The 27,028-nt window shown below is 36.4% G+C and overlaps 1 pseudogene; it reads left to right on the top strand.

Annotated features, from left to right (window-relative positions):
• The window catches only part of LOC149261185 (organic cation/carnitine transporter 4-like), a 144,639-nt pseudogene that overhangs the window by 9,337 nt on the left and 108,274 nt on the right, over nucleotides 1-27,028 (top strand).

Below are 27,028 nucleotides of genomic sequence, written 5' to 3'. Positions count from 1 at the left end.
TAGTGTGATATAGTCACAATAGTGGCAATGAAGAAATTGAGAAAAGTAAGAGATGCCATTTCCTTCTTTATCCCTAGAACTATAAATAAACTGCATTTTGAATATCGGGTTTAAAGGTTGAACATCAAACTAGTTTGCATGAATATTAAATAGGAACATGCAATAAACTTAATTCAATCTGATTTTAATTTAAGCACGTGTAATGTTCATGGTGAAATGCATACTTTGATAAAATTATTAAGAACATACCTAAGATCAAATTAAAATGTGGGTATGAAAAAAAACATAAGTTTCAAGAAGCCATATCAAAATGGGACGTTGAGAATAGTAGCCATGCAAAAGAGGGAAAGCTCGCATGCTAAAACTTGCTCAAGTCTTCTACAGTGCTACATCTCGTTAGCAAATTAAGCATAAAAAAATGTTTTTTCACTGGGCTAACTATAACACAATGGAAGACACAAATTAATTATGAGTTTTAAATACAAATTTAATTACGAGCTTTGAGATGTTCATAATTTTTTTTTTGGCTTGGCTATGTGAAATATATCGAGAGGTGAGCATTTTGATGTTCATTTGAGTTTGCTAGCCATTTCATTTATATGGCTACACTAATTCCTATATTCTTATATATCAAGGAGGACACTCCTCACTGTAAAGATTCGCACGCACACAATTTTCCACTTGCCCTTTTTAAAACTTATTAAAATAGGTTTTGCAAATTGGTCAAGACACTTACCCTAAATACATATGGCTTTGCAATTTTAAATAAAAAATAATATTCATATAACCAGTATGAAATAAAATAAAAAACAAATAACATAATATATCCATCAAACTCTTCGATCCTAAAGCCTTTCAACACCCTACTACAAACCTCCCAAAAAAATTAAATGAACACTGAATTATAAACTTCAAATAAATAAAAACAAAATATAAATTGAAGCGGAAAAGATGTGCCTTGATATTTCTGTGGAGAAAAAGCATGGCAACAAAATGAACCTCACAACAAAAGGATCGGCCCAACGTGGACCGGAAAAAGCATGAACCTGGCAGAAAAAACATTTACGTGGCATCTTTTTACAAAAATAGAAAGCACAAGATTGGAAACAAAAAAATTTACGTGACATCTTTTTTCAAAAATAGAAAGCACAAGAATAGAAATTTTAAAAAAGAAAAAGCATCAACCCATCCTTTTCCAAAAAGGAGAAAAGCCAGAATTGAAATTTAAAAGAACAAAAAATAATGAACTCTCAATTCAAAAATGGACGGGAGAGTTCGGACGATGGCAGCTCAAGCATTTTGTGCTCTACAATGGACTCTCGAGGCCTTTCAGACGATGGTCATGATCTTTGCAGACTATGAGCCCAACTGGCACCGCAACATAGAGAAACCCTTTGACGATTTCCTTTCCATGAAGCACGGGTTCTGTGTGTTCCATGGACGGAGAGAGCGGAGTTTCGACGGTTTCTGAATGGGTCTCGTTTGTGATCATAAATATAAAGTTGGGGTTCTGCAGTCCGTGTTTTTCATCGCTTGTTTGATCGGTAATTTTGATAATTTTACCTCCGAAGCTTTATATGCACTTTGCTGCCGCTAATCATTAAGAATTTCTAATTGTTAAGAATTTGCTTGGTTACAGTTATTGGATCTTGATGTTTATTTACTGATGCCGGTGCAGGGATATTTGGGCAATTGTCTGATTCTTCGCTGGGAGGGAAGGAGTGCTGAGGTTGGTTTGCAACGCCATCCTCGGTTTCTTGACGGCCTTCTCGCTCAATTTCTGGGTTTATTTGATTCTCCGTTTATTGACGGGAATTAGCACTGGCGGCGTTGGGCTGTCGTCCTTCGTTTTGGCAACTGAACCCGTCGGGCCGTCTAAGAGAGGACGAGTTGGCATGTGGACTTTGTATTTCTTTTCCCTCGGCATAGCTCTGCTTCCAGCTCTCTCCTACTTTTCTGGCGGCTGGAGATAGTCGCTTTGATTCCTTCGGCCTTGTATTCTCTCAGAAATGGTATGAATCAAATTTTATTTAATTTTAGTATTTATGTTCATCTCTACTCTAGTCTGCTGAACTAATTCCATTTCATTGCCTTGTAAATTGTTTGGTGCTATTAGAATGAAGGAAGGGCTGTTGCAGGGAAATGAATGAAAGAAGTAGTTGACATTGCTACTGTTCAAAGCGTAGTCACTAAAGAAATGAAATGGAATCCCAATTTCAGGTATGTAGAGATGGCCCTGTTTAAACATGGTGCTTTAGCAATTTTTATATTGAATTTAAGGCTCTGCTTCCTCCTCCTCAATAATTTTTATTACATTTAATATTTCCTTCCTTGCGCCAATCCCCCTGTGTACACGTCTTTGGCTCTAGCTTAACCAATTTATCCCTTACGAATTCAAGCACCATTGGGACTAGGTTTTTAATGACTTCCCACAGCTTTGTATTTGGGTTTAATGTTTTGTGTATTAGTTTAGTTTGTGGTTTTCTTCTATAACCTCTTTTTTCTAATTAGTTTAACCAATGGTGCATCGACCATGGATTTAAGCATCTGTTTCTTCCTCAATAATTTTATTCTTCTACATCAGCCATGGATTTAACCCTCTCTTTCCTCCACAATAATTTCTATTACCCTTGGATTTAAGCCTCCATTTCCTCCTTAGTAATTTCTGTTTCCCTTTTGCTGTGTGCATCAGCCATGGATTTAAGCTTTTATTTCCTCCTCAGTAATTTCTATTTCCCTCGTGCCGTGTGCATGAGCCATGGATCATGGATTTAGGCCTCTTTCCTTCTTAATAATATCTATTATCCTTGGACCGTCGTGTGCATCTTCCATGGATTTAAGGCAGAGGCTCTGACTCTTTCCCGTAACTCGCAATTCTCAGTTATATATGTAATATAGGTTTTCAAATTAATAATACGTACTACTATGTGAGTTGCTCTTTATTTATCTATCATTGGTTTATTCAACTATTAAATTAAAAATAATCCAAATCAACTCAAGCTCTTTCGCGTCAATTGGAATTCTCCGTTATATATAGCCATCTTTCACTCCAATCCTCTAAAATCAATTTCAATACGTACTACTATGTGAGTTGCTCTTTATTTATCTATCATTGGTTTATTCAACTTTTAAATTAAAAATAATGGAAATCAACTCAGCTCTTTCGCGTGAATTGGAATTCTCCGTTATATATAGCCATCTTTCACTTCAATCCTCTAAAATTAATTTCGTGTCAATTGGGAATTCTCCCGAATCAGTTACATTACATTAAAACTCAGCTCTTTCGCGCAAATTGGAAATTCTCTGTTCTGTATAGCCCTAGCCCTCTTTCGCTTCAATCCTCCGAATCAGTTACATTACATTTGCCTTCTTTGGGATTCAATTCAACGCCCCCATCAAGTCCGGCAGCTTTATCTTCCTCCTCCAGTGTTAGCTAGTCCGCGTAGATTTGAAACGGCGGCGTAGATTTCCGGGAGATAATTAAAGCCAGATAAAATGATATTTATCTCTCTTACTTTTACTTCCACACATTCGGTGGAGAAACCTATCGTGCGTTTTATTATGTGTATTCTTTTTCTTATATTTATATGTTATATATTTATATGCTATATTGTAAGTTTGTTTATGCAAATGACTCAGAAATAACTGCCTCGCAATTTTTTTTTTTATATTTATATGTTATATTGTAGGTTTGTTCTTGCAAATGGTTCAGTTATAATATAACTGTTTTACATATGTTTTAGGAAACGTGTGAAGAAAGGCAAAATTTGTTTTCATTTTTTAAATATATAATTTAGAAAGGATTATTATTTTTATATAAAAAAGAAATTGATAAAAAAATTTATATTTTATTAAAAATATGTGCTTTTTCTCTAATATCTATAAGGGGAGAGAGAGAGAGTGGAGAGGAGAAGAGAGAGGGAGAGGGAGAGTGGGGAGAGGGGGGGAGGGGAGAGAGCACATAGAGAGATATATTGGTGCAGAGAGGGGGAGTGGGAGCATGAAGGGGAGAGATCGAGGGAGAGGGTGGGTGAGAGGGAGCAAGAGAGAGACAGTGAGAGGAGGAGAGAGAGTGTGAGAGGGAGAGGGGGAGCAAGAGAGGAAGATAGCGGGATAGGGAGAGAGAGGGAGAGGGAAGGGGAGAGGGAGGAGGAGGCAAGGGAAGGAGAGGGTGATGGCCAGAGGGAGAGGGAGAGGGAGGCAGATAACAGGGCGAGAGAGAGAGAGAGAGAGAGAGAGATATGAGGGGGGGAGAGGAGGATAGGGAGAGGGAGTGGGTAAGAGGGGAAGGGAGAGGGGAAGGGAGAGAGAGAGGTGGGAGAAGAGAGGGGGAGAGGGAGAGGGGAGCACAAGCGGGAGGGGGAGAGAGGGAGAGAGAGAGGGAGAGGGAGAGGGAGAAGGAGAGGTAGAGGGGAGAGAGAGAGCGGGAGACAAAGTCGAAGAGGATAGCGTGGGGTGAAGAGAGCGTGAGAGGGGGAGAGGGATATGGCGAGAGAGGTAGAGGGAGGAGAGGGGGATGAGGATGGAAAGTGGGAGGGAGAGGAGGAGGGAGTATGATAGGGGGAGGGGGGAGCGATAGTGGGGGAAATAATGGGAGAGCGGAGGGAGGGAGGAGAGGGAGAGAGAGAGACAAAGGGAGTGGGGGTAGGAGGGGGAGAGTGAGGAAGGGAGTGAGAGGTAGAGTGAGAGAGGGAGAGAGGGAGAGAGAGGGTGGGCGGGAAGGGTTAGATGGAGAGGGGGAGAGGGTGGGAGTGGGGGAAGGCGAGACAACGGGAGAGGGGGAGAGGTAGAGGGAGAAGAAGAGGAAGTGAGAGGAAGAGAGAGAGCGAGAGAGAGGAGGGAGGGTGAGGAGGGAGATAGATGGAGATAAGGATAGAGGAGGGAAGGAGGAGATCGAGAGAGAGAGAGAAGGAGAGGGAGAAAGAAAGAGATAGGTAGAGGGAGAGGGGGAGAGAGAGAGAGCGAAAGGGGGTTGGAGAGGGGAGAGAGAGAGAAAGAGGGAGATGGGGAGAGAGATAGAGAGAGAGAGGTTGAGGGAGGCAGGGACAGAGAGAGCTAGATGTAGAGGGGGATGGGAGAGAGAGCGAGGTGGGTAGGGAGAGAGCGATGAGGGAGAGAGAGGTAGAGGGAGGGAGGAGGAGAGAGAGATAGAGGGAGAGGGAGGGGGAAGGAGAGAGAGAAAGAGAAAGAGGGGGGAGCGAGTGGGAGATGGAGAGGGGGAGTGGGAGAAGGAGGGGAAGAGAGATGAAGAGGGGAAAGGGGAGAGGGAGAGGCAGAGAGAGAGAGGAGGAGAGGGGGAGAGAGAGAGAGAGGCATAGAGGGAGAGAGAGATAGAGAGAGAGAGGAGGAGGAGTAGGAGAGAGAGACGGGGGAGAGAAAGGATGATAGGGAGAGGGGGAGGGAGAGGAGTAGATAGGGATATAGGTGGGGGAAGAGAGGGGGTGGGGAAAAGTAGGATTGGGAGAGCGCGAGCTGGAGCGGGAGGGGGAGAGAGCGAGAGAGGGGGAGAGGGGGAGGGAGAGAGAGAAGGTGGGGAGGCGGAGGTAGCGAGAGACCGAGAGAGAGATTCAAAGAGAGGGAGGGGTGGTGAAGCAGAATGGGAGAGGGGGGTGACGGAGACAGAGAGAGAGAGGGAGGGGGAGGGGGAGGGAGAGGGGGAATTAGATTAGGAGAAGGTAGGAGATGCAGACAGAGATAGAGAGGGTGAGAGAGGGAGATAGCAAGGGGAGAGTGAGAGGGAGAGGGAGAGGAAGGAGATAATAAGAGGAGAGGGAGAGAGAGAGAGAGCGGGTGGGAGGGGGAGTAGGAGGGAAGGAGCTAGAGGGAGAGGGGGAGAGGGAGGGAGGTAGAGGGGGAGATAGAGGGAGGGGTGAGATGGAGGGAGTCGGATAGAGAGAGAGAGAGAGAGGTGGGGTAAGTGAGGGGGAGGGAGAGAGTGGGAGGGAGATAGGGGGAGAGAGAGAGGGAGAGAGATAGAGAGATGGAGAGGGAGCAAGGGAGAGATAGTTGGAGAGGGATATGGGAAGGGGAAGTGAGCAAGAGAGGGGGAGTGTGAGAGTGATAGGGAGAGAGACAGAGATAGGGAATAAGAGAAGGGGGAGGGGTAGGGAGAGAGAGAGAGAGAAAGAGAGAGAGGGAGAGAGAGAGAGAGAGAGAGAGAGAGAGAGAAATGTGTGTGTGTGAGAGAGAGATAGTGTGGTGGTGGTATGGAAAGGGGGAGGGGGAAGGGGAAGGAGAAGGAGAAATGGCATGAGAGGGGGATAGGGAGTGGTAGAGAGAGAGGAGAGGAAGGGAGAGCTCGGGAGAGAGGAGAGAGGGAGAAGGGGAGAGGGAGAGAGGGGGAAAGAGAGAGGGAGAGGGGGGGAGAGAGAGAGAAGGAGCAAGAGAGAGAGAGAGAGAGAGAGAGAGAGAGAGAGATGGAGGGAGAGGGAGTGAGAGAGGTAGAGAGAGAGAGAGAGGGCAATATGGAGGGAGGGAGTATGAGAGAGTAGAGAGGGGGAGGGAGAGTGGGAGTGAGAGGGAGAGAGGTTTGGGGAGAGGGGAGGAAGAGGGGGAGAAAGATAGGAGAGGTGGAGAGGGAGGGAGAGAGAGATAGCTAGAGTGAGGGCGATGGGGATCACGAGGGAGAGGGGAGAGAGAGATATCTTCTCCTTCTCTATCCCTAGAACTACAGATAAACTTCATTTCGAACACCGGCTTTGAAGGTAAATCTAAAAAAAAGGTGTGACAATCTACAAACTTCCAAAAGATATTGAGTTCGCAGAAACTAACTCAAAGATATTTTACTAAAAACTAGTACTCCTCAGGGCTCTTTCAAACGCAATGAGAATTGAAATGGGTACCATCTAGTAAGACATACCAAGATATATGTTTTTCTTACTTTTGAATTTTCCATCATGTATAGCCAAAGAGCTAAATATGTAACCATTTCTAGTATTGAAAAAATTTCACGAAAACTAAGTTAAGGATATTTTACTGTAAATTCCTACTCTTTGGGCTATTAAAAACAATTACAAATCAAAATAAGTACCATATGGTAAGACATACTAAGGTGGGTTTTTTGATTAGTTTTGTTTGTATTTCAAACAATTATAAATTAAAATAAATACCATAAGGTAAGACATACTAAGGTGACTTTTTTTATTAGTTTTGAATTTCCCATTTGAAGGGCTAAGCATGTAATCATTTCTTCTATTTTTCAAAGAAAACATATTTTGTTCATGTTTTGAAAAAGTTGCATAGAATGCTAAGGGAAACCCGTCAATAATAAAAAAGAACCTAAAAGAAGAAAAGAAAGGATGCATCTAAATATGGTAACAACTAAGTGTGATGACAACACAAAAAGATATGTATGATTACCATACCTTGTAAGTAAAAGTAATTGTGACAAATTGGAATAGATTCTCTTCAACTCAATGGCAATTGGATGGTGAAGTGATTAAAAAAAAACCAAAGGATATACCAAGTATGCAGCTCTTGTTGAGACAACAAGGGAGAGCAATTATTAAGGAATACATTCTCTAAATTAAGAATTTTCTTTCTCGTTTCTAGGATAAAATTTTAGTTTTTCAATATTGTATAAAAACTAAAAAAAACTAACAAAATATATCTAAAAACTACAAACAAAAAATAGCAAGGCAAAGTAAGAAGCAAAAAACACAAAATTCTTTCTACACTTTAAACCATACAAAGAAAAGTGTGCATGTTATTTGAGAAGACTATACTAAAAAAAAATTAATTTCACAAATCGAATAACCAAAATAAGATAAATTATCTCTCTCCATATCATTAACAAAAAGTGGTAAACACTGTAGTAATTCACTATAAAATGTACTTTCAAATATTTAAAACCTTTAGTATTAATGTAGCTTTAAAATATTTAAAATGTATTTCAATTATCAATATTAAAAAAAAATAACACATTTAATAGAAATTTAGGTAATAGCACAATTATATTAGTTAAATGACTTGTGAATGTTAATACATATCACGTTGGTAAGATTTAAAAAATTATGAAATTAACTATTTAATTATTATTAGTATTAGTATTATTATTATTATAGGTTAATGATATATTTATTTAAAGCATAAAAGAAGATTTTTATCAATGAATATTTATATAAAATTTATTATGGAGTTTATTACTCTATAAATAGGGAATGCTAAATACCATGGGCCAAAGTCATGGCTTCTGAATATCACATGCCGAAAAAACCATAACTCATTAAATATGAAACTTGCTCATATGATATTTTGTTAATTAATCAATTTCATTAAAATGAAAAAACGAGCATAACTACCTTGCACATAAATCTGAGTCCTTGATTTGCGTATACCACTAAAATTGTCATCGAATATTTAATGGTACTACCATAAATCTAGTAATAATTAATAATTAAATTAAATTTTTGGAATCCCTATTCTATTTTAGAAGAAACATGTTTATCGATCTAATTAAGTTTGACTTCATCTTAACTTTGAGTTACCAATCACTTTTGAAAGAGTATACATATAATTTGATATAAAAAACTTGTGATTTTCAAATTAAAAAATCCATATCAAACTTAAGAGTAAATGTATTACTATTGAAACCTAAATAAAGACATATAAAAAATACGTTGAAACCTAAATGAAAATATGCAATATATATATTATTGAATACATAAAAATGGAAGAAATAGAGAAATACAACTAGCTCTTTTCGGTCACTTGTAACTTTGAAGAAATATTAATAGTTGATAGTAGAAAGAACAGAACCAAAAAGAACTTACACTAAGCTATATTACATAAAGTATCTGTTTGTGTAAAATATAAGTTCCAATAAAAAAATCTTTCGATTTTCAATTGAAAAATTAATAAAACTTAAAGAGAGTAATTTGATTATATGATATTGAAGCTAAATAAAGACGATCAATTATATTGAATGAATTAAGAGAGAAATAGAAAAATATAACGAGCTTTGTCTATCTACAATTACTGCTTCTGATGTTAACATGTAGTATTAATTGAATTATCGAATGCGTTAAGAGAGAAATATAACAACGAGATATAGAAAAATATAATGAGTTGTCTCTGTATGATCAATGCTTCTCCAGTTAACCATGTAATATTAATTGAATGGCTAATCGCCAGAAGCAGTGGACTAGAAAAGGCGTGGGCAAAGATTATAGAGAGTACTATTTACCAAAAATTAAAATTCAAGTCTGAACATTCCAAATTTACACCGATGACGTGGTTGTGTAGAGAATTTCTTGGAAAGCATTTCTGTAAAAGAAAACCCAACTATTTGTACGAAAATTTCAAGAAAAGCATCTCACACTTTTTTGCCGTAAACTATGATTAGCTCTTCCTTTAACGGATCACAGCCTTTTTGACATACACGAGTGATTGCTTGGAATTTTCAAGTGGTGTATTTATATGGGAATGAATACAGATGATAAATAGAAGAGGAAGATGTGAGCAAAAAGCTTAGAACTATGGTTTGGAATCTGGATTCTCAACAATTTTCTCAAATCCGCCACTCACAAAAACTCCTATATGGTAGCCATTAATTTCTGTGTACCATACCTCTCGACTGTCAACGTTTGAGTTAATCCCTTGTAGCTTGTCTCAGGCATTCTACTCTCCATCACACAGAATGGCCTGGAATCTGGATCCTCAACAATTTTCTCAAATCCACCACTCACAAAACCCCTATATGACAACCATTTATGTTTGTTTTCCATACCTCTCGACTATCAACCTTTGAGTTAATCCCTTGTAGCTTATTTGAGGCATTCGACTCTCCATGACGCATAAATGATTCTGGTAGACCTGAATGAATGTGAGAGAAATTGATTTAATTTTGGAAATTTCATTAACATAGCTCGATTTCTGTAAAGTGAATTAAAGTGTTTTTTCTATGTGTCTAGTTGTTTTCTTGGATTTTTTTAATAAGATCATCTGCATAGATGATCCGTCATTCCACTAAAATCGAAATTAGATCGAGAGAAAGGATCCTCAGCCTGTCATGGATCCAGGTTCCATGGACATGATTTTACCTCTGGGTTAGTAACAATTGGCACCACCTGCATATTTTGGGAGGAGTATGGAACGATGTCTATGTGGGCAATTTGTCCCACCTTCTGACTCCGGGGCAATGTGTTTAATGATTAGGCTTCTCATGCATATGAATCTTTGGGTTGAGTTCCATTTCTGACCCTGATTTCTTTCTCGACAGGTGCAATTCACCATTAAAAAGCAGCTTGGAGCAAAAGGTGAAGTATAAAAAGAAGTCTGGATCAAGTCAAAACAGCGATGCAAATTGGGTATGGGATGTTACACCATATTGATTACTTAATTCTTTTCAAAAGGTGCATAAATGTCCATAAGGTTTTGGGAATGGATATTTAAGAAAATTGTGTTGGGTGGTGTTGACCGTACTAATGGCTTTCAAAAGATGAAGAAATCTCCAAAGTTATGTTCTGAGAGACGGAAATTGAAAAATACTGCGCCTCTTCCACAACAATATTATGTGCAGATGGCTATGCAGCTAGTAATAAACAAAACCCAGTTGTCTCCACATAGTCATAACTTCCATTTGCAATCCCTTAGCCTGTCATAGATCCTCTACCTCATGCCAGTCTCACCGTTGGATCTGGGAGATGACCATCTTAGAAGATGCCAACCGTGGCCGTTGGAAGCATTTTTCTAGACAATCAATTCCTCAGAGCCTGCGGTCCATGTTGTTGTAAACTCATCTGCCAGAGGTATCTGCACGGTGGGCACTGGGAGTGGTAAACTGGGTCACATTGAAGATGGGAGAGGACTTTCAGATTGGATTTGGATTTCAATGGACTCCCTCCACTCAATCTGAATTTTCTGAATATGTCGAATTTGAAAGCCAACGGAGGGATGCATCCTCCATCATATCGTTTGGCTTGGATCTGGTAAATTTATTTTCCAACTCTTTGTATTCAATCACTCTGAATATAGGTTACAGATAATCACTTAATTTCATCGACATAGCTTCATTCTGTCTTCTTTTTTAGAACTTATTTTCTTCTTTTAAAATGTAATGCAATGGTTTTTTGGTCTGATTTTCTTTGTTTTTAAAATTAAATCCCAAATCCTCTGCGTCAGTGGACCCTTCGAGAGAAACGGGGACTAACAGTCTTGCTATTGGACCATCTCATCTGATCTCCATGACAGAAGATTCCAACAATGGTCGAGGATACCATTGGGAGGGTTTTTTTGGAGAAGAAATTTCTTTGATCCAGTGGATTCATCTATCTCTTATAAAATCAATGTCCATTTTATCATAAATGTGTTTGCCTACTTTTTTTAATGAAAATAATATTCAGATTGCCATGCTTTTCTTTATTTTCTTGTATCGCAATTTATTCAAATAATTTATAAATTATAGTGATTGTTGATGATAAGGAATTTATGTATTGTTGTTGTATTTTCATCTTTCTTATCAGTGAGAAAAAAACACCAATACTAGAATGAAAGAAAAATGGTTCAATAGAATGACAACAACAACCTGCATTAACATTATGTTCTTTGCTGCTTCTCTCCTAATTGTTTTTTCTCTCTTTCCCCTTGACAATTTCAATATATCTATCTATCTATATATATATATATATATATATATATATATATATATATATATATATATATATATATATATATATATATATATATATATATATATATATGGAGTTGATGCTCTATTGTCAAACAATCTAACAAAAGAAAATCTACATCCTTTTCTGTTTGCATCAAATAGGCATGCAAACCCAGCATCCACAATGGTAGTCTTTCCCATGCCACCAAATCCATTTAAGATTATTGCTCCAACATTTTTTTTACTTGCCCAATAAAATAATATTTGAATTGTTTAGTTATATTTGTGTTTGTATAGTTATTTATTGATTTGAAATTATATAATAATGAAAGGAGTATTTTTGTGAACTGAAATTTTTAATTTTTGACTGATTGTTTATAATGTAAAAGGATATATATGTAATTATTTATATTTGGAAATTGGATGGTATAAAATAAGTTATTCATGAGTAGAATTGTTTTATTTTTATAAGAGATGTGAAATGGATGTGTTTGATTATTTAAATGTGAAAATAGGCTTAATAGTTTCTTTCAATGTACCCATAAATTGTATTTTTTATAATATGATATATTTGTTAGACGAAATCACACTGATATTTATGTATAGACATTGTTTTTTATTTGTAATGATATGCATAACTTGGTGTACTTTATGTGCTTTTTTAAATAAAAGTAATTTTTGTTTGTTTATGTGATATGATGGTTATGCTTTTGCTAATTAGATAATAGGATTGCATTGAAAGATAATACTATGTTGACATTTTTTTCACCGTTAATGTGTATATGTTTATTTTCACATTTAATGTGTATATGTTTGTGTATGTATTTGTTTTATTGTTTGTTAGATGATATAGTGATTGGATTTCTTAGATAATACGATGATTATTGATTTCTAATTGATAAGATGTTTTTGTTTGCTAAATGGCATGCTTTAGATTGTTTGATGATATGATGGTGATAATTAGAGTGAGAGAGATAATGAGAGTGTGGGGCGGGAGAGAGAGAGAGAGCAAAAGAGCGGTGAGCAAAGAGAGGTAGAGTGGGTAAGAGAGGAGGCGGAGAGAGAGAGAGAGAGAGAGAGAGAGAGAGAGAGAGAGAGAGAGAGAGGGAGAGAGGAGAGAGGGAGAGGGAGGGAGGGAGAGAGTGGGAGGGAGAGGGAGAGGAAGAGAGTGGGGGGGAGAGGGAGAGGGGAAGAGAGTTAGAGAGAGAGATAGAGGGAGAGGGGGGGAGATTTAGAGAGAGAGGAGAAGGGAGAGTGAGAGAGAGGGGGTGAGAGAGAGAAGGGGAGAGAGGGAGACAATAGGGAGGATAAGGAGAGGGAGAAGGAGGAAGAGAGGAAGAAAGAGAGATATGTGGGTGCAAAGAGGGGGAGTGGGAGAATGAAGCGGAGAGAGTGAGAGAGGGGGAGGGGTAGAGGGTGAGAGATAGAGACAGGGAGAGGAGGAGAGACAGTGCAAGAGGTAGAGGGTCAGAGAGAGGGAGAGGAAGAGAGTAGGATAGGGAGAGAGAGAGGGAGAGGGAAGGGGAGAGGGAGGAGGAGGCAGAGGAGGAAAGGGAAGGAGAGGGCAATGGGTAGAGGGAGGAGTGGGAGGGAGATAATAGGAGAGAGAGAGAGAGAGAGAGAGAGAGTGGGTTAGGGGGAGAGAGAAGTAGAGGGGGAGAGGGAAAGAGAGGGAGGGAGAAAGAAGAGAGGGGGAGGGGGAGAGGGAGAGAGAGAGGGTGTGAGACAAAGGGAGGGTGCGAGAGAGAGGGAGAGAGAGAGAGGGAGGGAGAAAGAGAGATAGAGAGATATGAGGGGGAGAGAGGAGGATAGGGAGAGGGAGTGGGAAAGAGGGGAAGGGAGAGGGCCAGAGAGAGAGATAGGTGGGGGAAGAGAGGGGGAGAGGGAGAGGGGAGTGCGAGAGGGAGGGGGAGAGAGCAATAGAGGGGGGTGGGGAGAGGGAGAGAGAGGGAGAGAGAGAAGTAGAGATAGAGTGGATTTAGGGCTTAGGGTTTAGGCTTAGGGTTTAGGGTTTGGGGTTTAGGATTTAGGTTTTAGGGTTTGGGGTTTTAGTTTAGGTCAAAGAGTTTAGGGTTTATAGTTTAGGGTTTAGGGTTTATAAAACAATTAAATAAAATTTACAAAATGCTTTTTAAAATGTTATAAAATGCTTAGGGTTTAGGGTTTAGGATTTACGGTTTGGGTTGTAGGGTTTAGAGTTTAGGGTTTATAACACTTAATAAATTATTTTAATAAACACTTAAATAACACTTATAAATCTCTTTTTAGAATGTCGTAAAATGCTTCGTGTTTAGGGTTTAGGCTTTCAGGTTTAAGGTTTAGACTTTATAAGACTTTAGTATATTAATAGGTCAATTTATTCATGAAAAGATTCGATTGAATTAATATTTTCTTATAGAGTAATGTAGTGATTGATTCATGTTCATTTGTTTGAAATGTTCTATTTTAAAATGGCTAAATATGTTTATTTTTAAATATGTGTTATGCTAATTTTCATTAAAAAATAAAGAAGCTCCTCTTTTCATCGAGATTATAATCTCTACTAACAGGGTCAACCACGTGAAGGTGGAAACTTATATGCCCCAAAAACTTTTCATTGTATATGGGCTGTTTTACATATCAACATGTGGAGATGATTTAATTATATTGATTTAATATGTTAAATGATTAATGATGTTAATGGGTATTTTTCTCTCTTTCTCCTTGACAATTTCAATATATATATATATATATATATATATATATATATATATATATATATAGATATAGATATATATATATATATATATATATATATATATATATATATATAATATATATATCTATATATATATATATATATGGAGTTGATGCTCTATTGTCAAACAATTTAACAAAAGAAAATCTACATCCTTTTCTGTTTGCATCAAACAGGTATGCAAACCCAGCATCCACAATGGTAGTCTTTCCAATGCCACCAAATCCATGCAAGATTATTGCTCCAACATTTTTTTTACTTGCCCAATAAAATAATATTTGAATTGTTTAGTTATATTTGTGTTTGTATAGTTATTTATTGATTTGAAATTATATAATAATGAAAGGAGTATTCATGTGAACTGAAATTTTTAATTTTTGACTGATTGTTTATAATGTAAAAGGATATATATGTAATTATTTATATTTGGAAATTGGATGATATAAAATAATTTATTCATGAGTAGAATTGTTTTATTTTTATAAGATATGTGAAATGGATGTGTTTGATCATTTAAATGTGAAAAGAGGCTTAGAGAGGAGGTAAGAGAGGAGGCGAGAGAGAGAGAGAGAGAGAGAGAGAGAGAGAGAGAGAGAGAGAGAGAGTGGGAGGGAGAGGAAGAGGAAGAGAGTGGGGGGAGAGGGAGAGGGGAAGAGAGTTAGAGAGAGAGATAGAGGGGGGGGGAGATCTAGAGAGAGAGGAGAAGGGAGAGTGAGAGAGAGGGGGTGAGAGAGAGAAGGGGAGAGAGAGAGACAGTAGGGCGGATAAGGAGAGGGAGAGGGAGGAAGAGAGGAAGAAAGAGAGATATGTGGGTGCAAAGATTGGGAGCGGGAGAATGAAGGGGAGAGAGTGAGAGAGAGGGAGGAGTAGAGGGAGAGAGAAAGAGACGGGGAGAGGAGGAGAGACAGTGCAAGAGGTAGAGGGTCAGAGAGAGGGAGAGGAAGAGAGTAGGATAGGTAGAGAGAGAGGAGAGGGAAGGGGAGAGGGAGGAGGAGGCAGAGGAGGAAAGGGAAGGAGATGGCAATGTGCAGAGGGAGGAGTGGGAGGAAGATAACAGGAGGGAGAGAGAGAGAGAGAGTGGGTTAGGGGGAGATAGAAGTGGAGGGGGAGAGGGAAAGAGAGGGAGGAGAAAGAAGAGAGGGGGAGGGGGAGAGGGAGAGAGAGAGGGTATGAGACAAAGGGAGGGTGAGAGAGAGAGAGAGAGAGGCAAAGAGAGATAGAGAGATATGAGGGGGAGAGAGGAGGATAGGCAGAGGGAGTGGGAAAGAGGGGAAGGGAGAGGGGCAGAGAGATAGATATGTGGGGAAAGAGAGGGGGGTGGGGAGAGGGAGAGAGAGGGAGAGAGAGCAAGAGAGGGGGGTGGGAGAGGGAGAGAGAGGGAGAGAGAGCAAGAGAGGGGGGTGGGAGAGGGAGAGAGAGGGAGAGAGAGAAGTAGAGATAGAGTAGATTTAGGGCTTAGGGTTTAGGGCTTAAGGTTTAGAGTTTGGGGTTTAGGATTTAGGTTTTAGGGTTTGGGGTTTTAGTTTAGGTCAACGAGTTTAGGGTTTATAGTTTAGGGTTTAGGGTTTATAAAACACTTAAATAAAAGTTACAAAATGCTTTTTAAAATGTTATAAAATTCTTAGGTTTTAGGGTTTAGGGTTTAGGATTTACGGTTTGGGGTGTAGGGTTTAGGGTTTAGGGTTTATAACACTTTAGTAAATTATTTTAATAAACACTTAAATAACACTTACAAATCTCTTTTTAGAATGTCTTAAAATGCTTCGTGTTTAGGGTTTAAGGTTTAGGTTTTTAGGTTTAAGGTTTAGACTTTATAAGACTTTAGTATATTAATAGGTCAATTTATTCATGAAAAGTTTCGATTGAATTAATATTTTCTTATAGAATAATGTAGTGATTGATTCATGTTCATTTGTTTGAAATGTTCTATTTTAAGATGGCTAAATATGTTTATTTTTAAATATGTGTTATGTTAATTTTCATTAAAAAATAAAGAAGCTCCTCTTTTCATCGAGATTATAATCTCTAATAACAGGGTCAACCACGTGAAGGTGGAAACTTATATGCCCCAAAAACTTTTCATTGTATATGGGCTCTTCTACATATCAACATGTGGAGATGATTTAATTATATTGATTTAATATGTTAAATGATTAATGATGTTAATGGGTATTTTTTAAAAACATACTAACTTATTAACATTAATGAAAATAAATTCTTATAAAATTTTGTATCAATCAAATTATTATTGGTGTGGTAGTAATATTTATTAATTATAGTTCTTATATTGATTTAATATGTTAAATGATTAATGATATTAATGGATACTGTTTAAAAACATATTAATTTATTAACATTAATGAAAATAAATTATAATAAAATTGTTCATTAATCACATTATTATTGTTGTGGTAGTAATATTTATTAAATATAGTTACTAATTATGTTTCTTTATCTTAAAATGTTATGTTATCAAAATATTTATGTTTTGTTTAAATATTCAAATTAACTTATTAATATTTAGATGGAAAATGGTGAATGTGAGGAAAAAAATAATAAATAATAATAGTAATAATATTGTTGAAAATATGATTTAAAAATAAAATAAAATTATTAAATAAGATTAGTATTTATATTTTGGCTTTTAATTAAATTTATACATTTTCAAAATGATAGAAATATATTTTAATTATATACAATTAAAAAAGAAAAAGAAAAAATATGAATCTCATTATAATTAAAACTCGATATAATAAATAAACATTAAAATATTATAAAATAAAACGATAATGCTTAATTAAATCTATATAAAATACACACGTTCAAGTTTATAATAAAATTCATGCCTAATACAAATCAACATAACAAACACAAGAGTTCATTGACAAAACACATAGTAAACATACTTAATTAATTTCAAATAAACAAAGATACAATATACAATTTCAAATGCAATGGAATATAAAATTTAAACACATACATTCACAAACATTTGCAAAGCCACCTACACATACAAACATTTGAAAAAACATATTCTCACATGTATATGCAATTTCAGACAACACCTAGGATACAAATTTAAATAAGCAAATATAAAATTTTAGATTTTTAAATATCAAACACAAAATACAAATTCGAATAGAAAAACACATAATATACAATTCCAAATAAGAAAGACACATCATACAATTTCAAGTCATACAAAGACAAACACTCAAGCATGCCATTGCAACATTAAATAAGCAAACGCACAATATACAAAGTAAAAAGCTACTCACTATTTATGCTAGAAAATTAATTACAATCACAATTCAATACAACAAACACACTATTACAATTTCAAGTCACATAGAATACAAATATTCATAAATAAGCACGCGCCCGCACACACACACATATCTAATTTCAGATAAATAAACATACAAAGTACAAGTTGAAATAAATATACATACAATATACAATTTCAACTAAACACGCCATTTGACAATTTCAAATAAATAAACAAATATGGTACACAATTTGAATTCAAAATATCAACATAAATACATAAACATTTTTAAAATCACAAACATATATATAGAAATTCAAATAACTAAATATGTATTCAGAATTTAACCCACTATGTATAAGAAGCTAAATTATATGTGTATACTCTTATCTAATTATATAAATATCTAAAATAATATAATATAAAAAGCTTTAGAAACCAATGAAATAGAAAAGGGCCAAAAAAAAATCCAATATGAAGGTCTTGTTAATTAGAGAGATACTTTGGGCGTTTCAATGCATTGTGGAAGATTGTATAATTTGTATTTGTGTAAAAAATATTAAACATTTTTAAATGTAAGTGAGCTTTGACTTAAATTCAATTGTGATAAGTGTTATAATATGAATGGATGATCATTTAATTGTAAGATGACTTGATTCAAATATAAGTGTTGTAAAGTAAATGTATTTTAAAAAATGTGTTGTGATGCATATGAGTTTAAAGAAATATAGTCAACACAAACAAGAAATACTACACTACTCAAAGAAGAATGGGCCCCATCCTCCTTGAGCACTTGGAAGGACTATTTTTAATCCCTTCCATAAAAAATAATTTTATTAATAATTGTGTGCATAATTCTCTTACAATATTTGAGAAAATAATAATATATAACTATATCAATATTTACTTTGGGAAAAACCTTTTCAACAAAACTAGAAGGTGAAGTCCTTCATGTAAGTAAATGAAATAAATTTGCATGCAGTACCACATAAATAATAGAAAAACTAAAGGTGCAGCCCTTCGTTTAAATAAATATGTATGTAATACCACATAAATATTAGACAAAAATGTATACTTTTAACAAGATATATGGAAAATTATCAAATTATTTTTTATATAAAAATAATAATAATTTACATTGCATATATAATAATTAAAACAAAAGTATCAGTTTATTTTTTATATAAAAGTAATAATCATTTATATCACATCTATAAATAATATAAACAAAATTATCAATTTATTTTTCATATAAAAGTAATAATGATTTATATCATATATATAAATAAGGAAAACAAATTGACCTTCTTTCCCACTTTTCCTAACCGAATATGTAAACAGTTATTCCTAGAAACATGCCTACAATATTATACACATCATAAATAAATAAACAAATATTTTTATTCATGAAATAATCCAAAAAGTAATAAACATAATTTAAGTAAAAATATATATATGTAAAAGAGTTATTTATGAGTCATTCCTAGAAACAAACCTGCAATAATATACACATCATAAATAAATAAACAAATATTGTTATTCATGAAATAACTCAAAAAATAATAAACATAATTTAAATAAAAATATATATAGTATAAATTACAATTATATATTGTAATTAATGATATAATTAATTTAATTTTTAAAATGTATGGAAGGTTTTTACGGCAGCTGTGTGAAAAATAACGACAGATGTAGAAGGCCATTCCAATTTATGTGGGTTAAACCATCTCCCCCAAAAAACGATAGGAATGGTAGAATCCCCAAAGAAGTCGAACGGCTATACATATATAACTAAGAATTCCATTGACGCAAAAGAGTTGAACTGAACTGAATAAAAGTTGAATAAACCAGTAACTCACAGAACAGAGCTGAGCTCTATGCATGTAGATTATTAATTTTAAAATGGATATTATATATATTAATTTGAAGGTTTAATAAACCTGTCAAAAGAAAGGAAGGGTAACTTCGAGATGCTTGAGATGATAGAAGCAGGAAGTTGGTTCCATCATTGAGTTTGAGCAGCCAATAAATTCATTGGTGAGTAGGTTTAATTGACACACAACACAATACAAAGAGACATGCGTACACAGGTAGTTAATTTGAATCTGAATCTAAAGACATGCGTTGGTACACAGGTGGATAGAAATGGTATAGGTGGATAGAAATGGTATGGTTAAAATTATGGGGGAGGAAACATTGCTTTAAATGAAAACTCATTCTTATGGTGGACACATGTGAGGAGGAAACATAGCCTTAAATCCATGGCTTGTAAAATTATTGAGGAGGAAAAAGAGCCTTAAATCCATGTCGGGTAAAATTATTGAGGAGGAAATAGAGCCCTAAATGAAAATTTCATTCAATTTCATAGAAATGGTACAGTGGTGACATCTGAGGAGGAAACAAAACCTTAAATCCATGACTCATAAAATTATTAAGGAAACATAGCCTTAAATCCATGCTTGATGCACTCGGCACAAGGGTAAAATGATTGAGGAAATAGAGACTTAAATCCATGGTTCATGCATGTGGCACGAGGAGGAAATAGAGCCTTAAATCCATGCCTGATGTTCTAGGCACAAAGGTAAAATTATTGAGGAAACATAGCCTTAAATCCATGGTGATGCACATGACAAAACACGTTACCGAGAAAAACGGAAAAACAAACAACCAAACCACAGGTTAAAGGAACAAAGAACACACGACACAACGATGGGTTAATCTAATAAAGAAGAAGAGGGGTTATACAAGAAAACAATACAGAGCCAATGATGCTTGAATTCCTACGAGATAAGATAAATTGGTCAAGCTAGAGCTAGAAACATACATACAAAGGCCAATTGAAAGAATGAAGCAAAACTAGAAATTATTGATGAGGAAGGAGAGGCTTAAATTCAATATAAAAATGGCTAAAGTACTATGTTTATACTAATCAAAAGGATAGATAGGCATTGGGATTCGATTTCATTTCTTTAGCTAGATAGGCTAGGCAACTTCGTATTTTCTTCTTTGATTCATTTCCTTGCAACGTGAACCTTTCATTCATCCAAATAATTTACAATGCAACTAACAAAAATACAATGTTACGAAATGGAATTAGTAGAGATGAACCTAATAAACACTAAAATGAAACCAAATAGAGTTGAATTTGATCCATACCATTTCCCAAAAACTGTTAAACAACTTAACTCAAATCAACTGCCATGCCCTAGAGTCTCCTCCTCCTCCTCCTCGACTGTGTCGATACAGAATAGAACCAAAACACAAACGACACTGACACAAGCATACCATCGATACATAATAGAGCCAAAACACAAATGACACTAACACAAGCATACCAGAGCCTCCTCCTCCTCCTCCTCCTCCTCCACCCCCCCCCCCCAAACACAAATGACACTGACACAAGCATACTGGCACAAGCATACCAGAGATAAGAGAAAAAACGATAAAGACTTAATATAGGGATTCCCCAACTCCCTCCCTTCAACAGCTATAAGATTGTTTTACGGCGTCTCAATCGAGGGTTCATGTTTTTTTTTGTTTTTTTAAATTTCAATTCTCGCGCTTCTCTCTATTTTGGAAAAAATGGGGTGATGCCCTTTTTCATTTTTTTTTAATTCTTGTGCTTTCTATTTTTGAAAAAGATGCCACGTAAATGCTTTTGTTGCCAGAATCATGCTTTTCCCTATTTTGAAAAGAATGGATTGATCTCCTTAATTGCCCCAGGGGTCTGGACACTTCGATCTGGGCTATTCTCCTGGCCGATCTCCTTAACGTTTGTAGTCTTGTGCATACAGGAGGCAGAGACGGTTTTTCCAAGGTCGGTGGGGTGCGCAGCTTTGGGGCTGATCCGGATAAGCCCAACAAAAATGAACTCGCCTTGCCCATGGCCAGATCAGGCATCGTAGACATTAGATGGCAGAACCTTGCCCTAGATAGGTTGCGTACAGTCAATCAGACTCTGCCGAGGGTTTTCCCAAGGTCCTTTGTTGGGGCTCTCTGGAAGATCGACTTGTCTGGGGTCGTGCCTATGGGGTCCGTCAAGGAGGCACTGTCAGTTCCTGCACCTGTGAACCCCTTCCTCGTGCCGCTTCGAACCAGGGTTTCTGCCATCGCAGTCTCCATTCCCATCTATCAATGGTCCCAATTCCTTGTTTCCTATATATATTTATATGTACATCATGTACATAATTCTTTGAGATCAATATAATATACATTTGTTTGGTTTCCAATTTGATTGTTTTACAATGGTATCAGAGTGGGTAGTTGATCCGCCCTGTTGAGTAAGTTGAGCCACATATTTGTCACCTTCTTGAGCACTCATCCTTTCTTGGTGGGCCGCCATTAGAGTTGAGTGCTTCTTGGTTGAAGAAGCAATTGCTTGGAAGCATGTTTGAAGACCTTCTTGGAGGCATTGAATTGGTGTTCGTTTTACAAATGCAATGATGTAGTTGTAACATGGAAGACCGAGAGAGAGGTTGCAAGGCTGGATTGGAACAAAGAAAAAACATCCCGACTACGAATTTTGTTGATCAGCTTTTATAAGGTCTGAGTCTTCCACAACTAACTCTCTTTCTCATATATTTAAAAAATATTCATTAATTCTACTACAACAAAAGGACGTGATGATTCCATGAACATAAAATTTGAAATGGTTGCTTTTCTTTAAAAAAACATTAAAACCCGGTAAAATTCCCCCTAGCATGGTCGACCAGGCCCATATGACTACATAACTGACTGAATGAGTTCGTAATTGGGCATTAAAGAGTTTTTATAAAAATGATAATGAGAAACGTATGAATGCATCGACACAATTCGCATAACAGATTACACATCAACACACCTCCTCTTTATTTAAATGCTACTACTCACCTCTTCAGTTTAAGACATGAGATTTGATTTATTGTGCATTTAACTCTTTCAAAGAAACAAATATTTTGTGGTACTAAAGACCCATGGAAGGATGGATGGACATGAACGATCCAGCGAGAGAGATGGAGGAGTTTCTTGACATCTCTGATGAAGGGAAGGAGGATCTGCATCAACCTGTGCACAGATACTTTAGAGAAACAAAGGCCATGTTAAGAACCACAACTGATATTCTAGAGACCCTCAAATTAAACATTCAAACTTTAAATTGATGCTTCAGTGTGTTGTATTTAGTTTGGGGGCAGTTGGAAACTAAATTCATCGCCAATTTCAAACATTGGTCTGCTCTGCAATTTAAAAAAAAAGTTGTTGGTCTCTACGCCTTAAATGTTTGTTTTTTTGCTTATGCTTAAATGTTTGCGTAAGTGAAACATGTTGTTTTTCACATCAAAATGAATTTTGTTGAGAAATTTTATGTTTGCAAAGAACATTGCTCCTTTTCTTTTGGTTTCTACTACGAATGGGAGAGAAGTGCCCCTCTTCTTTTCTTCCTCCGATTGAATTTCGAATGATGAGAAGAACAAATTAAGTTTTCATACAAAAATTACTTTTGTAAAGAACTTTTTTAAAAGAGATTAAAATGAATTTTAAATTAATTTCTAAATTAAATTAAAAAAAATGATTTGAAATTCAATCAAATTTAATATTAAAAGATATATAAATATAAATTTTATAAAATACATAAATATAAATTTTATAGCAATGACATATTCTCCTAGAAATATGTAATTAGCATAAAGTTTAGTTGGATAAAAATATCTTAAATAAAATGTAAATAAATATCTTAAATAAAAAGTAAATAAATATCTTCAAATGAGGTATTGGTCACTAAAAATCAGTGTACAATTGGTAAGATTAATTGGTGTATGATTGACATGTTGTTGACTGTAGTGAGCTTGTGAGGTTGATTATGATTTATTTTTATTTTTATTTATTTATTTTTCCTGGAATGAATATTGTATATCCATTTAGTATAGTTAAGAAGCATAAAGGTAAAATCTAGATAGAGTTAAACAACAATTATTCTTGAGTGTCAAATTTCCAAAAACCCTCATCCCACCATTATGATTATGGAACATAAAATTAACATAGAATTACATCTCTAAAAAGCATAAGAGATTGTTTTCGGACAATATGAAGTCATATGAAGTCACATTCTAAAAAGTTAAGGTATCAAAGAAAAAAGCAACATTTATACATACAACTAATCCTTGTGGTCATGCAAGAATCCGCGCGAGATTGCGTGATAGCCATCGGATCAAGCTAGACAGATCAACGGTGGAGATTGGGGCGCATAAAGTATTGAGGTGACATGATAGTTGTTGGATCAAGAGACAGATCAATGGTGGAGATTAGAGCACATAAAGTAGGTGGAAGACTTCACATGCAATGGCCATTGGGTAAACTAATGAATCGGACGGTGATTGGTCAGGTTTGTTTTGGATCAGACGATGAGGAAACGATGCATGAAGAATGTGCTGAAGGAGGTTTCAAATGAAAACGACAGGAAAACCAGTGAGGGTGAGGGTGGACCAAGAGTGAGGGAAAATGATGATAATGAAATGAAACAAGTAACTGCATCAAACAACAAACTCCAAAGCTCATGCGAGAACTAGAAACCTGTGTTTTTGGGATTGCTGAAGGGTCTCTTCCTCAAGTCATGGTCCCAAAGGGAGGAGGTGAGGCCGAAACACTTGCAGACAACCTTATGGTGATTTTCTTCTCCTAGCTAACTTGCTAATTGAAAAAAAACACAAATGGAAGTAAACTAAAGCATAACCGATCTACTCTACACTACTGTAATGGGAATGATGCTACTTAAGCAAATGAACAGAAAACCAGGAAGCTATGCTATATTGTTGTAATGGAAATGCAGTTACTTAAGCAAATGAACAGAAAACTAGGAAGCTACTTAAGCAAATGAACAAAACCAGAAATATATGCTAGCATACATGTATAATAAAGAGGAACTTTGGCTGCTTGGGTTGGGCCCTAGCCCAAGAACTTCAGCCCTCTGAGTTAACTCAGTGCTAGCTCAAAACAAAACTCATTTTTATTAGAAAAATCATGGATTACATAACAAACTGTCACAAGTCTTGTAGCTCAGAAATAAAGTAGAGTTTTACAATAAGAATTCAAATCCTACTGAGGTCCTAAGCCTCTCTACGTATACATCTGAAGTATCCAACGACTTCCCTCCCATTAGGGAGGCTTGACTCCCCACTTAAGATAAACTGGTTTTTGTCACTTTCATTTGCTCGGCTGTCTTTTAGTCCTCATGATTTGGTTGTTTGCACTCCGAGCTCATGGAGGAATATTCGAATGGAGGGGTAGTAAATGAGGAGGATTTGCCTCCTATAATTCCTCTGCCTTGTCCCATTCAAGTTTTGACCAAGGTCTTTGCCACAGTTCCTTGCTTTTATCCTTTATTCCTGCATTACATGCACATTAGACCACAAAGCAAAATATCCAACTCTAACTCATCTCATAAACAAAATATAATCAAAAGTATGTAATAAATTGTGAGAATAGTTAGTTTGACTAAGCTAGGAGGTGAATTAAGGCCAATTAAGGCCCATATAATTACCCAATGATGAGGCTCATCACTGAATAACCAGTCCCAATCCATGATCTTGTAGCCCATCAACTTCAATTTGAATCTAAGGTATGTGAATCCCTTGTCCAAGTGTACAGTAGTGACACCAAAGCGATTTGTTATGTCCGTGGATGAATCTGCCTCCAAGTCACTGGATATGAATAGAGATTTAGACTTATTCATGAGAAGCCCAGATGTGGTCCCAAAGTCATGTAGTATCTCGAAAATGTGGTGCCATTCTAGTGCGTCTATTTTCCCCATAGTAAAAATTCATCCTTGAAGAGTAAGTGGGTGATGTGTACCAAGATAGTTAGAAGATCATCCATGAAGAGTAAATGGGTGATGTGGACCGAGGCAATTGATCAAATACCTAGAGATTAGCCCGTTGTTGTGAGCAGACAGGGCACATCCCTTGTGAAGGCCACGAGAGATCGAAAAGAAATTAGTGGGAAGGCCAATTATCAATATGGAAAATGAGGCATATTTAATGCAGGATTGGACCCAGACAGTCATGGTGGAGCCAAAGCCAATCTTTCGTAGGGTCATCCAAATTAGTTCCCAATCCATGTAGTCAAATGCTTTGATCAGACTGATTTTCACGAGGCAGACATCTAAATTGTGGGATTTGATGGAATGGAGACTTTCTTGTGCTATAGAAACCACATCGTGGATTTGACAATGTTTGAGGAAGCCAAATCATTCAGTAGTGATATATGAAGACAGGAAGGGTTTGAGGCGGTTGCCAATAATTTTGGATATAAGTTTGTAGGTGGTGTTGCACAATGATAGAGGGTGGAAATCAGAAAATGAGATAGGCTTATCTATCTTCGGGATTAGTGTGATGAAAGTGGCATTGGTGGCAGTAGAAACCCATCCATGGATTCTGGAATCTTCCACCATATCAGTGAGCCCATCTATCATGATGTCTTGAAAGTGTAGGAATATCTCTATTGTCCTTCAATCAAGTCTGAGACTTTTCCCTTTGCCCAAACTTTTTAGAACAGAGATGACTTCGTCCTTTGTGACCGTGCATTCCATATGTTCTAAAGCTTCCATGTTAGTGGTTGTGGGATATAAATCACATTTTTCCAGTTTGTTGAAGGGAACCTCATCCCATGCTTGGTAGGTTTCACTAAAATATTTGTGTGCTGCCCCCTCAATATCTTTCTAGTCTTTTAGATGGTCTTTAGAGGTTGAGTTAATGCTCCAGATATTAATTTTTTTTCGACTGCCAAAAAGCTACTTATGGAAAAATTAACTGTTTTTGTGCCCATCTTGTATGCACATAATGATACTTTTTTGTTGTACAGCTTCGGCCTATCTAAGGAGGATTTGTGATTTGCGTCCTTCCAACTATAGGATCTTTGATTTACGAGTAGCAGAGAAGTTGGGATCATTGGGGTCCTCCATGGTCTTAATTTTTCATCTATATTTATCAGTTCCTTAATCAACATCTTGTTCTTGTTTCCTACCCATGTTTTTGTGGCTTCTTTTAGCCTACAAGGTTCATGATTAATTCCATCCATTTGTCTATCCTTTGGGTCCATTATAGTCATTTTTCAGACAAATTTGACCAATTTTGTGTAGCTCGCCTCTTTAAGCCAAAATTGATTAAATTTGAATGATGGAGCCCTATTTTGATGTATTTCCGTCCAATGTAGCAAAATGGGGAAATGATCAGAGATCTTAGTGTGAATAATGGTGGATGTGAGACCCATAAGCCTGTTGATTGTATATTCGTGCAATAAAAAACAATAAACTCGTTTTGCAATGCCTTGAATACCAGAATGTCCATTATGCCAGGTCGGTCCAATAGGATTGGGAGAGATGTCCGTGAGTCCTTTATCTTTAAAGAAAACATGAAAGTAGTCCTCCAATGGATCAAGTCTG

Source organism: Pinus tabuliformis, chromosome 6, assembly GCF_031772625.1.
Source record: "Pinus tabuliformis cultivar Carrire ecotype Pingquan chromosome 6, CPIR1, whole genome shotgun sequence".
Taxonomy (NCBI): domain Eukaryota; kingdom Viridiplantae; phylum Streptophyta; class Pinopsida; order Pinales; family Pinaceae; genus Pinus; species Pinus tabuliformis.
This window is presented reverse-complemented; position numbering and strand designations above follow the sequence as displayed.